Source organism: Melozone crissalis, unplaced genomic scaffold (assembly GCF_028551555.1).
Source record: "Melozone crissalis strain CALT ecotype California unplaced genomic scaffold, PUWL_Pcris_2 ptg000046l_1, whole genome shotgun sequence".
Taxonomy (NCBI): Eukaryota; Metazoa; Chordata; class Aves; order Passeriformes; family Passerellidae; genus Melozone; species Melozone crissalis.
In genome coordinates this window covers 10092501-10107345 of record NW_026535824.1, presented here as the reverse complement: position 1 = coordinate 10107345, position 14845 = coordinate 10092501, and the positions used below count along the sequence as shown (strand labels likewise).

Genomic DNA, 14845 nt, shown 5'->3' with positions numbered 1-14845 from the left:
GGGCGCGGTCTGGGTGCAGGGGGTGCCCGAGGGACCGGCCCTGCTCCGGTCCCACGGCAGCGGGCACGCAGCCAGCCCCGGCAGCCAGCACACAGTTTCAGCCTCCATCAGAATCTCAAGCGGGAGATTTTTCGCGGGTGCAGCGCATGTTGTGTGAGGCGCACCGAACTCCGCAGCAGCCCGGTCCCACAGAAGTGACGGAAACAGCATTTACCAGATGATCAGGCTTCAGATGCAAAAGATGGACACGTGAAAAAGCTGTCCAAAATCAGAGTAAAGTGAGAAAGCAGCCAGGTTTTTGCCCAAGATACAGAAAAAAGGGGAAACCAGTGCAAATCAGTGGTATTCCAAATATGATATAAATGGAAATCTTCTGTTGTGCAAAATGCCTCTCAGGGAGGGAAACCACCGTAGAAAGATAGAAGTATTAGTAATGATTCAATTACCTGAAATGTCTCTGAAGACAGAGCATTTGAGAAATATCAATCAGATCCTATCTGTGGGGTCACCAGCTGATTCTCCAATGATTCAGAATTTTGTTGGTATTGAGTTTGTAATCTTTGTTATTTTTAGATTTTATAGGTGATACTGATAAATAAGGATTGTTATTAATGCTATATGAATACTTAAAAAAAGTTGTCATAACCCCTTCAAACACTTCCTGTTGATAAGTTGATTATATCGTGAGAATTCTCAGAATTTATTATAAGAATTATTATCAAGGTCTTGTTGTAATATTTACAGCCAGCTTTCATGTGTTTCACTGTCTCTTTGTGTGATCATCTACAAGACACGTGTCTCTTCAGAATCTTGTCTTTTTGTTTTTTAACTACTCATGTTTTTTAGGTTTCCTTTAAATCCAGGTTGCCAGTTTGGTGGTTTTCTTCAGTTATTATTTTTTCAGTTATTATAGAGTACTTCAGCCGAGAATTCAGGAGGTTTGCTGTGTTTGAAGAATTTCTGTCCTGACAGAAGTTTTGGAGGGATTCAATTATTTAATGGTTTGATTGATCTTTAATCCTCAGGTTTCCTATTCATAATTTCTGTTTTTAAGAGTCTTGTTTTAAAATGTGTTAAGTGGTGTCCATCAATTAGAGATTGAACTCTGGCCAAGTTCTAGCTCTGCTTGAATGGAATGATTGACAATCAGCCCAGATGTTTTCTGCATCAAAAAGTATTCAAGTCCTTTTGGCTTGGCAATTTGACCATGTATGATAGCTGAGCCTGATTTCAAAGGGAGTTTGGAGAAACATGAATCTTGACACGAGTTCTCCAGCTCTCTGTTGTTTTAAAGTTCATCAGCTGTCGCAGACTCTGGGATGACAGTTCAGTGTTGTAGTGACTGATAATGGTATGATTGCAGATATGTCATTGGTCATGTGCGTTATCTGATTGATTTCTAATTGTTGTTATCTTACATTTCCCTATGCAATATTGCATAGAGACTGAAACAGAACAGACCAATGTTTTATTTTCATATATGCGAAAAGCCAATCATATAATGTGACTTTTTTACAGTGCTGGTAGCATGTAGCTGCGACCCAGCTTTGTCTCCCCTTCCCAGGGAAGTCCTGCTCCATGACCTTTATCTGCCTCCCCAGCAGCTCAGTGGTAGGAAAAACCACTTGAAGTGGCTGGTGGATTCTCCCTCAGTTTTTTGGGCAGAGGCTTTGAGCCAGGAGGTTCTCTTGAGGGCTGCTGGCTCTGGAAACCTCTCCTGAGCTTGCAGGTGTGGAGTAAAACTCCCTGCTGGGCCAGTGAACAACAAGTTATCCTCTGATCCATCTGGGACCCCCATGGCTTGGGGTCAGCCCTTACTGGGGAGCTGCTGCTTGGGAGAAATAGCCACTCCCTTTTCATAAGTTGAGAGAGGTTTATTAAACCTTATCAAAGATGCAACAGAAGACTGAATAGAGAAAATGTTATGGCGCCAGGAACAAAGGATTTTCCGCACCATGTGCTCTCCCACACAATGGAGGTTTTGCCTTTTAACCCTTTAGCCCCTCCCAAAATTCTGTCCATTGACTCCATCTTCAGTGTCCAGTGGTAGAGTTTACTTCCTCAAATCTTGATTGGAGGTCAGATGTCGCTGTAGTGACAAGGCGACCCTCCCACATATCCCAACCCCAGCTGTCCCTTGATAACAACTGAGGGGTAAAAGAAATTTTTCTTAACTTCTATACATGGTATTTGTCTGTTAATTGTGAGAGTCAATCATTGTGGTATTCACATTCTCTGAACAGAAACACATAATTCTCTCTCCCAAGGTTTTTTTTTCCTGGAGAATCACAGAGCAAAAGAAAGAAAACAATTCTTATCTCTATCATGTGGAATGTGTTAGGAAGATTCTTTACCTGAAATGATTTGTCAGTTGGATTCTGCTGAGGACTGTTTTGTTTCCTTGGCCAATTGGAAAAAGCTTTGTCCTGGCTGTCTGGAGACAGTCACAAGTTTTCTTTAGTATTCTTTAGTATTCTTTGTAGTATAGTATGCATCTTTAATATAGTGTAGTACAATGTAACATAATATAGTTTAATAAAGCAACTGTTCAGCCTTGTGAATCAATGGAGTCAGCTGCCAATCATTCCCTGCAATGGGGCATCCTGCTTTTTGATAAATCATCACATTACTCATCTTTCACACTGCTGCTCCTCCCCAGGTGCTTTGCTCTCCTGCACTCACACTTCTCTCTGCCAATCTGTGGCTTATTAAACAGTCTGCTGGCTTTGTCTATCCTGTGGCTGCAGGCAGCATCGATTCCTGTGGACACGGAGAGAGCTGTGGCTGGAAAAATCAATGGAGGGGAAAGAAACAGGGAAGGAGAAGGGCTCTGGTGAAGATCACACTGCTCTCCTGAGGCTCCTGGGGGAGAAGGCAAAGTTGCACCAAGACCCCATGCTGTTCTCTGATGACATTTTTTTCATTGAGCCAATGGTAAGTGATAGGTGAAAACCTCATTTTCCTCCTCTTCATCCTCCTCATCCTCCTCCCCCTCTTCCTCCTCCCACCCACTCTACCCCCGGCTGCGGTCACTGGGCAGATCCTCAGCTGGCTCGATGTGCTGGGAGGGAAGACATTGAGTTTCTGGTGCACCTGCAGAGCTCGCCTAAAAATGCCAAATGCTAAAAGCATTTCTGCCCTGGAAGCTCAAGGCAGGGTTGGGAGCCTGACAAGGCCAAGCTGTGCTGCCAGGGCCTGAGCTCAAGGGCACTCTGTGCGTGTCCTTGCAGTGTCCACAGGGAGCAGTTCTTGTAGGTAGGGGCTCCCCCCACACGTGAGGTTCAGCAGAGGCTGTTGGAGCACTGCCAGGCCACATTCTGACCTGAAGCTTGCAATGGTTTGCTGGGAAAGTGAGGCCAAATTCAGCCTAAGACTAATCATGGAAATGCCAATCCCCTCCTGTAACCACGCCTTGCACTATTTCTGAGTGTCCCTTCCAGTGTCCTCTGTGAGCCTGGACACAAGGGTGGAAGGTTGAAATGGGCCTTTGGAGTTGTCCTGCACACAGGGACAGAAAACCTTTTCCTTTTCTGTTTCTGCAAGCAAACCACCACGTCCTCGTATCAAACAGAGCCCTGATTCTGAGTACTGGCATTGTGAGAGACAATGAATGCCTGGTGTCTGCACAGTGCAACATCCCTTCTCATCTTGGAGTAAACGCTAGAATAATGCCAGCCTCTGCTTTCTTTCAATACAGGTTAAACTAATATTTTTATTTCCAAGGTTCTGGTTCCGGGCAAATTTGGGAGAGAACCCCCAAAGGGGCTCCTCTAGGAAAGCAGATTCAATCGGCCCCTACCCCCAACCTGTCCTGGAGAAAAGACCTCCTTGAAGTGGAAAAAACCAGTTTATTAAACAATAAACCCTGAACAGTATTAATCAATAAAACTCCTTGCTGCTCCAAAAGAGATGACAAACTGAGAAAGTCCCTCCCCAGGTTGCAGTTCAGCTCACTCAGTCTCTGATCAGTCCCTCTGGTCCTGGAAATGTCACAGGCCAGGCCCAGCCCGGTGGCCACAGGTGGAGCTGTTGGTGCTCTGCTGGTGTTCAGTCCAGAGCAGGTTTGAACATGTCCAAAGAAAGGAAAAAAACCCCACAGTCCAGGGAACTTCTTTGCCTCAGCAAGCTAAATTAACTAAAAGCAAAGGAGAGCTCTGAACCGCTGTCTGTCCATCTGCAGACAATGCAGTCCAGAAGCAGGACTGTGGAGGAGTGAGTGCGGTGTCTGAAAACAAACTGCTGCTTCTTCTCTCCCCCCTTCACTCTCTGCAACAGGTCTTAAAGGTGCAACACTTATTATTCAGCATAAACAGAACAAGACGATTTGGGATAAAAGCATCATATAGTCAACCCAGGACAGGGATCATGTTCTCTTCTTGTGAAGAGCCACCAGTGCACAGTGGCAGTCGCATCCCACTGTAGCTGACAGCAGCATGATGTGACCAAGAGCCTTTGTCAGAGCAGCAGGAGTATTGTGGAGAGTGGGAGCTGAACAGCTGAGCATTGAGAGCTTCCAGCGCTGTGTTGAGCTGGGTTTGGAGTGTTTCCTTGGGCTCCTTGTGTTGTTCACTCATTACTAATGCTCTAAACAGAGGCTTACAGAAGTGTGGTTGAAAACAAGAAATGTGAAATTTGCAGAGCAATGTTTTGCTGTCTCTTTCTGCTGTAGGAGGGAGAAATTGGGCTGAATTGTTTGGCCAAAATCAAGGTGACCTTCAAACCCCTGGAAGCACTGGAGTATGGAAGTGTGGCTTACTGCAGCATCTCAGGTACAGCTCCTTTGCCCTGCTTCTCTCCCCCTCAGTGAAGCCATGGTGCAAGCCTGAGCCTACGGGGCTCCCATGGAAGTGCTGGGAAGAGTCCCTGGTCAGCAGGGCAGTGCTGGCACATCCCCCCTGGCCCTGCAGCCTCCAGGGAGTCTCCTGTGCCAGGCCAGGGCTCAGAATGCTGTGTGTGCCTGACTGATCCCAGAACAGCCCAGGCAGTGCAGGGAGAGGTTTTCATGCCATGGCTTTGCCAGCATTCCTTCAAAGGCCAGAGAGCTGCAGAGCAGAACAGCTTTAGTGAACAAGCACTCAGCCCCTGCAGGCCCCTGGCCTCCAGGATGATGGGTCCATTTGACATGGATCCATCATCAGGCAGCAGGAGCTGAGTTAGAATTGTGTTCCCTGAGCCTGGATCACCTCCCAGTGCCCAGACAGCAGCAGAGCAGAGGTGACTGAGCCCCCCTGAGCCCAGGCTGTTGGTAGAAGGAGCAGCCTTGGCCAGCACCTGCCTCTCTCCCTTTGTGGGATTTGAGCCCTTGCAGCTCTGTCTGTGGAAACAGAACGCAGTGCTGAGTGTCAGGAGTTGGGGACTTTGGCAAAAATGTCCTGTGCTCCTGGGCCAGGTAGTTTGGGAATTGCCAAACTCTGTAGGAGCTTTGTGCCTTCACTGAATGATTTCAAAGCTCCACTAAGTGCATGGGAAGGACAGCATAGAACCAGAGTATGTTAAGGATGGAATGGACCTTAAAAGCCTCTGGGCAGGAACACCTCCCCCTAGAGCAGGTAGCTCCAAGCCCCATCCAGCCTGGCTTGGAACACTTTCAGGGCTGGAACCTCCACAACAGCCCTGGGGAACCTGCTCCAGTGTCTCACCACCCTCAGAGTAAAAAATTTCCTAATATCTAACCTAAATTTCCTTTCTTTCAATTTATACCTGTAACTCCTTGGCCTGTCACTACAAGGCAGCAGAGATGTTTTAAACTCAGCAGACTGGTGGCTGAAATTGGAAAGCAGCCCAAGGAATGGGTTAGAAATTAGAAGTCAGCCCCAAGGCTGAGGGAAGAGGAGGGTCCATATCCTCTCCTGCAGCATCAGGAGCTGGTTGCATCCAGCTCAGAGTCAGGGACTAGCACTGAGGCAGCCTGGAAAATCCAGTATAACAGAGGGAATGATTGTACTGCAATGGACATCTCTCCCCAGGCTGTGAGAGCAGGCTGCCCCTGCGCCTCTCAGGGGAAGGCCAAGGACCCTTGGAAGAATTCAGCTCTCCTACTCTGAACCTTGGGAACATTTCTATTGACACCCCCCATGTCTATGAGGTGAGCAGCAGGGCTTGGGGTGGATCCTGATGGCTCCTGAGGGAGGAGCAAGCCTGGTGGAAGTGTGGAATTGCTGCCAACCTGGGCATTTGTGAGCAGGGAATATTTGATCTACTGGTGAAATCTGGGAGGGTCTGAAAGGCGTGTCTGTTGTTCATGAAGGCCCAGTTCCTTCCTTGGGAATCAGCTGGGAGGCTTGCTGCAAAACAACCCCTTGGCACATGAAACGAAGCCTGGGTCAAAAAGGGATGTTCAGAGGCTTTTGTGGCAGTGCCAGACACAAGGCACCTTTGGACTGGGCTGTTCAGAAGCAGCTGGAAGAAACTGGCTGCCTTTGAGCTTCAGTCCACTGCAGACAGCTTCCAGTCAAGTGTCTCCTGCTTATTGCTGCAAGTCACAGGAAAGCCATCCAGCCTCCTGGCTCAGTGCTGGCCCTTGCAAAGGACTTGCGAGTTCTTTCCCTTGCTGACCAGTCCCTCACCACACTTCAGCCTTGGTGCATCTCTGGCTCTAGAAAGAGAAAAGTGTTCCTGGGAATAAAGCAAAGCATTTTTCTACCTATTTGCCTCCTCCCCAATAGTGTCAAGTTTGCAAAAAAAACCAAAGAGAGAGCAGCTGAAAGAGGTAGAAAATGAGGCACTACATCATGCCAGACACTTCCAAAAGCTTGGCTGTGGGAGGCAAAGACATGCTGAGTTTTCTTACCAAAAGATGGTGCTGTCTATACATTTTGATGCTGATGCCTCATAATCAGTGTATTGTTTTCATGACATGGGAAAAGGTGGATGAGTAGATGATGCTGTTGGAGCTGTGCTCAGTGGGGCAGCAGCAGCTCTGGGGTGATTGACTACACAGAGCTGCAATCAGCCCATGTTGCTCTCAGGGCCAGGTCTGAATGAACTTGGTGTAGCTGATCAGAGGTGCACTGCTCTGTGTCCATGGGATAACCCCAGGGTTGTGGACTCCAGTTCTGTGGAGTTGCCACTGCTTTGCATGAAAAAGGGCAGAACTTGTCCTGTTGTATTTTTTTGCCATTCATAGCATCGTCTGCTATTTCTGGGTATTAATTGCATCATTAGACAATAACTCACAAGAAGGGAAGATTCCACATGTATTTCCATTTTGCTTTCTTGCTGCTGCAGGTGGAACTGATAAACCTAGGAGCTATTGATGCTCCCTTCACCTATAGCCCTTCAACTGCAAACGTGGGCTTCTGCTTCAAGTTTGCGCCTGAGGAGGGCATCATTGCACCCGGCGGGACCCAGACTGCTCAGATCTCCTTCAGTGCCACCATAGTGGGGAGGTTTGAGGAAGAACTCCAGTTCAGTGTGGCTGGATCTCCTATGTCTGCACTCCTGACTATCAAGTACGGACGGTCAAAGCCGGGCACGTGCCCGCACATCCTCAGCACAAGAGAAAGGGGTGCCCCATGTGAGCGGTCCCAGCCCCTCCACGGGTGCAGGATCGGTGCTGAAAGCCAGACAACTCTCAGTGGTGGATCACTGGGCTCGTGCGTTAATGAAGAATGCAGCTAGCTGCAAGAATTAATGTGAATTGCAGGACACATTGGTCATCCACACTTTAAACACACTTGCGGCCCCATGTTCCTGCCAGGGCTACGCCCGTCTGAGTGTTGCTTGACGATCAGTCGCCGTCCAGCGGCCACCACGGTGGTTCAGCTGGGGTTGCCTCACAGGCCAGTTGACTGTGGTCAGCGGCGGTGGTGATGGTGGCTCACCGGTGCCCAGAGGGAAGGCGGTCAGGGGTTTGGCAAGGGATGCGTTTCCCTCGGCGGCCTCAATTTTTTCCCTGTGACGCAGCAGGCATCATCATCGTCATGGCTGTCATCGTCATTGTTGCCGCGCAGGGCCTTCATCCCCCTATATGCAGACTCAAGGACTGCTCCATAGTTCCCCACTCCCAGAGTGAGCCACTGGGGCAGAGTTTGTCCTTGCAGGGCCCGTACCGCGGTACGGTGGTGGTGGCAGCTGAGGAGAGTAAGAGACAGCGTTGAAAGCACCGCCGTGGGCCGAGAGAAGGGAGAGGACAAGAGGGAGATAAGGCGCAGGCCTCACCCCCAGCCTCCCCCCCACGTGGACGGCTGTCTGCAGGTGGGTACTGCAGGGGTACTGTGCCATTGTGCGTGCGCGTGAGGCGAGAGCGCTGGGGACAGATGTTCCAACCCCCTCCTCCCTTCGCCTGCCCTCCTCCTCTTCTGTCGTGGTCTCGGGGCGCAAATAGTACCATGGCTTTTCTCTCTCTCTCCACCAAGGCCATCACGTGCCGCCTGGTCCCCCATCAGGGCTGTCTCTGCCACACTCCCTTTTCGGTTCTCATCTCCGGGATGGGGCACTCTGTCTCCGCTTCTCTCCCTCTGGCTTTGTTTTCCCCTGGTGCGAGGGCGCCAGTGGGGAGGAAGGTGAGGCTGGTAGGTGGGAGAAGCTGGCTGGCTGTTGGCCTGTTGGCATGCTGCTTCTTTAGGAGCTGCATGGGCCAGGAGGTGCGGCCAAGCTTTGGCCTTGCGACCTCAGATCAGACATGGCAAGCCGCTGAATTTAGCATATAAGTCAGCCAAGGAAAAGAAACTAACAAGGATTCTCTCAGTAATGGCGAGCGAAGCAGGAAAAGCCCAGTGCCGAATCCCTGCCCCGCAGTGGGGTGTGGGACATGTGGCGTACAGAAGTCCCAATCCCTGGCGGCACTCTCGGGGGACCCAAGTCCTTGTGATCGAGGCCGCAGTCCGTGGACGGTGTGAGGCCGGTAGTGGCCCCCGGCACGCTGGGCCCGGGGCTTCTCGGAGTCGGGTTGCTTTGGAGTGCAGCCCAAAGCGGGTGGTAAACTCCATCTAAGGCTAAATACTGGCACGAGACCAATAGCCAACAAGTACCGTAAGGGAAAGTTGAAAAGAACTTTGAAGGGAGAGTTCAAGAGGGCGTGAAACCGTTAAGAGGTAAACGGGTGGGGCCTGCACGGTCCGCCCGGAGGATTCAACCCGGCGAGTTGTGGTCGGCACGGGTTCAGTGGAACCTCGCCTCCGCCTCCCTTCTGTCCCCTGGGCGAACCCTGCCCGTGGAGGCAGGCTGGGGGGTGCAGGCTGGTCCGGGGACTGCCGCCCAGCCGGCAGCTGGCGCTGTCCGGGCACATTTCCTCTGCGACGGTGCGCCACGACCGGCTCCAGGTTGACTGGGAAGGCCTCCGGCGGGCAGGTGGTCCGACGGGCAGGTGGTCCAGTGCTGCGCGAGCAGCAGCGGGTATTACAGCCCTCGGGCAGCAGGTCTCGGCCAGTCCCGGGGCCGAGGGAAAGGACTGCCACTGTGCCCTCCTCCCCCCACATCAGTGGCGCCGTGGTGGGGGGCATCATTTCCCCGCCTCTCATGGGGGGGGGGGGGAGTGGCATCCTCGCAGCACGGCGTTTCGCGCAGGGGTGTGGGGGCTGGGCCTGCCAGTCTCCGGCACTGCTGTCAACCAGGGTGGACTGTCCTCAGTGCACCCTGACCGCGCGGCGCTGCCGGGCCAGGCTCACGGGCCGTGCTGGGGCACCCGGGGTCCGCAGCGATGTCGGCTACCCACTTGACCCATCTTGAAACACGGACCAAGGAGTCTAGCATGTGCGCGAGTCAGGGACCATTGTCGAAAGCCCGCGGCGCAATGAAGGTGAGGGCCGGCCCGCGCCGGCTGAGGTGGGATCCCGGGGCGCGTGTCGCGCCTGGCAGCCCCGGGCGCACCACTGGACCGTCTCGCCTGCCGCCCCCTCGCGGGGCTGGGGAGGTGGAGCGTGAGCGTCCGTGCTAGGACCCGAAAGATGGTGAACTATGCCTGGGCAGGACAAAGCCAGAGGAAACTCTGGTTGAGGTCCGTAGCAGTCCTGACATGCAAATCGGTCGTCCGACCCGGGTCTAGGGGCAAAAGACTAATCAAGCCATCTAGTATCTGGTTCCCTCCGAAGTTTCCCTCAGGATAGCTGGCACTCGGCAATGGGCAGTTTTACCCAGTAAAGCGAATGATTAGAGGTCTTGGGGCCGAAACGATCTCAACCTATTCTCAAACCTTCAATGGGTAAGGGAGCCAGTTCGCTGGCGTGGAGCCGCGCCGTGGAATGCAAGTGCTCAGTGGGCCACTTCTGGTAAGCAGAACTGGCGCTGTGGGATGAATCGAACGCCGGGTTAAGGCGCCCGATGCCAACGCTCATCAGAGCCCAGAAAAGGTGTTGGTTGATCTAGACAGCAGGACAGTGGCCATGGAAGTCGGAATCCGCTAAGGAGTGTGTAACAACTCACCTGCCGAATCAACTAGCCCTGAAAATGGATGGCGCTGGAGCATTGGGCCCATACTCGGCCATCGCTGGCAGTGCGAGGCCCGCGGGGGCTAGGCCGCGACGAGTAGGAGGGCCGCTGCGGTGCGCCTCGAAGCCTGGGGCGTGGGCCCAGGTGGAGCTGCTGCAGGTGCAGATCTTAGTGGTAGTAGCAAATATTCAAATGAGAGCTTTGAAGGCTGAAGTGGAGCAGGGTTCCATGTGAACAGCAGTTGAACATGGGTCAGTCGGTCCTAAGCGATAAGGTGAGCGCCATTCCGAAAGGGCGGGCGATGGCCTTTGTTGCCCTCAGCCGATCGAAAGGGAGTCGGGTTCAGATCCCCGAATCCTCCGAGTGGTGGAGATGGGCGCCACGAGGCACCCAGTGCGGTGACGCAACCGATCCCAGAGAAGCTGGTGGGAGCCTCGGGGAGAGTTCTCTTTTCTTTGTGAAGGGCCGGGCGCCTTGGAATGGATTCGTCCCGAGAGAGGGGCCCTCACCTTGGAAAGCGTCGCGATTCCGGCGGCATCGGGTGAGCTCTCGCTGGCCCGTGAAAATCCAGGGGAGAGGGTGTAAGTCTCGTGCCGGGTCGTACCCATATCCACAGCAGGTCTCCAAGGTGAACAGCCTCTGGCATATTGGAACAATGTAGGTAAGGGAAGTCGGCAAGCCGGATCCGTAACTTTGGGATAAGGATTGGCTCTAAGGGCTGGGTTGGTCGGACTGGGGCGCGAAGCGGGGCTGGGTGCGTGCTGCAGCTGGACGAGGTGCCGCGCGCGGGTGAGTGCGCTCCGCGTGGCCCGCCCGGGCGCTGGGGCATGCGCGTGCACGGTGGCGACTCTGGACACACACCGGGTCCTTCCTGTGGATCGCCCCGGCTGTGGCGGGCGCCGCCCGCTCCCCGCTCCACCCGCCCTCCACCTTGCCGCGGCCGGTGCCCCAGTGGCAGCCGTCATCGTTGCGCACCACCGCCCCAGCGGTTCCCGCCAATGGGGTTCCCACGGTGTGCAGCCAGTGTGCGCGCAGCCGCAGCCGGCGTCGGCTGAGCAGTTTGTGCGGGGGAGGGTCCCCGGGGGAGGGTCCCTGGGCCAGCGCCCCGCCTCAGTCGGTGCCTAGCAGCCGGCTTTGAACTTGTGCGGACCAGGGGAATCCGACTGCTTAATTAAAACAAAGCATTGTGAAGGCCCGAGGCGGGTGTTGACGCAATGTGATTTCTGCCCAGTGCTCTGAATGTCAAAGTGAAGAAATTCAATGAAGGGCGGGTAAACGGCGGGAGTAACTATATTTACTAACTGGGCATAGCCGCGGAAGTCGCACCTCCTCGTGGTCCTGCCGGATACCCTCGTGGTAACTGAGTCGACTTCTGCCCCAGTGTGGGAGAGGGCGCATATCAGCCCTCCCTATTGTTGGACTCACCACCCAACAATAGTTTCACGAATCGCTGAAACAAAAAGGTTGGCACAGTTAGTTCGCTGTTGCACAGAGCCTTGTCCACGGGCTGTTGTTGACACAGTTGGTAGTTTGAGAGAGGGTCAGCTACTATATGCTTCTACCCTCACTTGGACTTGTCACTTTATTGCTTACCGGACTGACAAAATGGCTTTGCGTTATATCTCGACTACCACTCAGACTGACCCATTAGATCTAAGGGTCATTGATGCCAAATTACCATCTATGCCCTCTGTGCCCAGGGAAGAGGGATTCGATCTTGCAAGTTTGGAATTTTTTAACTCCAAAATTGTTAAAGAAGATGGTGTACATCATGTGGATGTTTGGTAGGGTTTGGGGCAACTCCCTGAGCCCTATGAGATCTCCCCTATGGGGATGGCCCAGGATGAGGCTGAGAGTGCAGTGGGAGGTACCGAAGAGCCCAAAACACCTGAGGCTGAGAGCACGATGGGAGGTAGTAAAGAGCCCAAAACACCCGAGGCTCCTCACGGGTCTGAAGGTGATGGTATAACGCCAAGAACACCTGTCGTGTCCATGCCTGACAAACAACCATCTTGTCCTTGTTGTGAGACCTGGTTTACTAGGATGTTGGGGCTGATTGACCATCTCAAAAGGGCACACGGACAGAGAAAGATCATTTTCAGGTGTTCAAAATGTGGTAAGCAAAATCTAAAATGCCACAGTATCTCCTGTCACATCCCGCGCTGCAAGGGGGTGGTGTGTGTGGCTCCCACTGGGGAATGGGTCTGTGAGGTGTGCCAACGTGGGTTCGCTACTAAGATTGGCCTGGGTCTGCACAAGAGAATAAGACATCCTCTTGTGCGAAATGTGGAGCGGATTGCTGCTTCTCATCCCAAAGAGTCATCGGCCTGAGGGGCCCACAAACGGGTATGGACTGGGGAGGAAGAAAGAGGCTCTTCCGGTACAATTGGTGGACGAGTTTGCCAGTAAGTGGAATATCAACCAACTTATAGCGGAGCATATTCCAACTAAAATGGCAAAGCAGATTAGTGATAAAAGGCGTCCCTCCGTGAAAGGTCATGAAGGACTAGTAGGTGCCACTGGAATTGAACATCCTGCCAGGTTTGCTAAGTTGCCCAAGGAGGGACAGTTAAAGCTCCAATTCCAGAAAGTCATCAAAGCGTGATTATCGTTTGGCAAATTGACCATATATCGGGAATATCGGGAAGCCTTCAAGAAAGTTCTTGATGGGCAAGATCCAGGTCGGGTGGTGAAGGATGTTTATAAGGAGTTTCTTGGTATTCTGGGTGTGCCTAGCCAAACTAAATCTATCAAGGGTCAAAAGACGCAGGCCTCCCGTGGCCAAAAAGCATCCAAAACTCCATCAAATTGGACGTGCAAAAGAGCTATTAAGAGGGGATAATTCTTGAGGTTCCAACTGCTGTATGATTTACATAGAAGGCGCCTCATGCGTCATCCTGGACAGCACGGAAGCCTCTCAGTGCCAATTACCATCAAGTGTTCTCCACGATCACTTTAAAAGAAGGTGGGATACATCTGATATATTTGGTGGCCTACTGAATTTCCCTCCATATAAGGAGGCAGCTAACACCACATTCGAGGCCCTAATTACTGGAAAAGAGATTGATAAGAACATGAGAGAGATGTGTAAAACCTCCGCTCCTGGGCCAGATGGGATCACTTTGGGTCAGATTATTGCAAAAGGCAATAATCCTTTTGCAATAATTTCCCCGGTTGACTGAGATCTTCAGCCTCTGGCTTATCACCAGTACTGTTCCAGATGCGCTGCGGGACTGCAGGACAGTCTTGATACCCAAGTCTTCGGATGCAGAGAAGCTTGGTGATAGCAATAACTGGAGGCCTATTACTATTGGTTCAGTGGTGATTAGGCTGTTTTCCAGGATCGCTACTGTGAGGCTGTCCAAAGCATGTCCCATCAACCCCCGGCAACGGGGTTTTATTTGCACATCAGGTTGTGCCGAAAACCTCAAGTTGTTACAGCTTGTGGTGGAACAGCTAAGTGAGAGCATGAACATCTGGGGGTTGTGTTCGTGGACATTGCTAAGGCATTTGACACCATCTGTCATCAGCATGTATTTGAGGGTCTGGTCCAGCAAGGGGTGGATCCACACATGATAGAGTTGGTGAGGGAAATGTATCGGGATGTTAAGACGTGCATTTCCATGGGAAGAGAAAGGACAGACCCCATATACATTCGCTCAGGTGTCAAGCAAGGCGACCCCATGTCACCTTTGCTGCTCAATTTTAGCGATGCACCACCTTCTATATAAACTCGAGAATGAAGGTGAGGTTTTCCATCATGGGGGCTGGAAATTTACGGCCATGGCATTTGCCGATGACTTGGTGCTGCTGAGTGACTCTTGGGAAGGCATGTGTCATAACATCAAAATTTTGGAGGCCTTTTGCAATCTTACTGGCCTCAGTACGCAGGGGGGAATATGTCATGGCTTTTACATCAAGCCGACAAGGGACTCGTATACTATCAATGATTGTCCCACGTGGGTGATTAACGGATCCCTCCCTAACATGATCGACCCAGGGAGCTCAGAAAGGTACGTCAGCACATGGGTTGATCCCTGGACTGGCTTTGCAGATCCTAGACTATCAGAGAAGCTCATGGATTGGCTCCATCGGATTGGTCGTTCGCCCTTAAAACCTCTTCAGAAAGTCGATATACTCAGGACCTATACCATCCCGAGACTGATATATCTGGCTGACCATACCAAAGTCAAGGTGGGCCTACTTGAATCCCTTGACCAAGTCATTCGTAACATGGTTAAGGAATGGCTTCATCTTCCCCCAAGTACATGTGATGCGATCTTGTATTCGAGTTTTAAAGATGGCGGTTTAGACCTCATCAAGTTGGCGGCGCTCATTCCAAGCATTCAGGCGCGAAGACTCCATAGATTAGCCCAGTCTTCGGATGAGACTCTTGTGAAGTATCTAAAGGAAGTATATCTGGAACGGTTATTTGAAAAATTGTGGTTGAAAGCGAGGGGGACACAAGAATCCATCC

At 51.9% G+C, this 14845-nt stretch overlaps 2 pseudogenes; both read left to right on the top strand.

Moving 5' to 3' along the window:
• The first annotated feature begins 7568 nt into the window (after positions 1–7568).
• On the top strand, positions 7569–7721 carry LOC128943552 (5.8S ribosomal RNA; annotated as a pseudogene).
• Positions 7722–8607: 886 nt separating this feature from the next.
• The window catches only part of LOC128943566 (28S ribosomal RNA), an 8077-nt pseudogene continuing 1839 nt past the window's right edge, over positions 8608–14845 (top strand).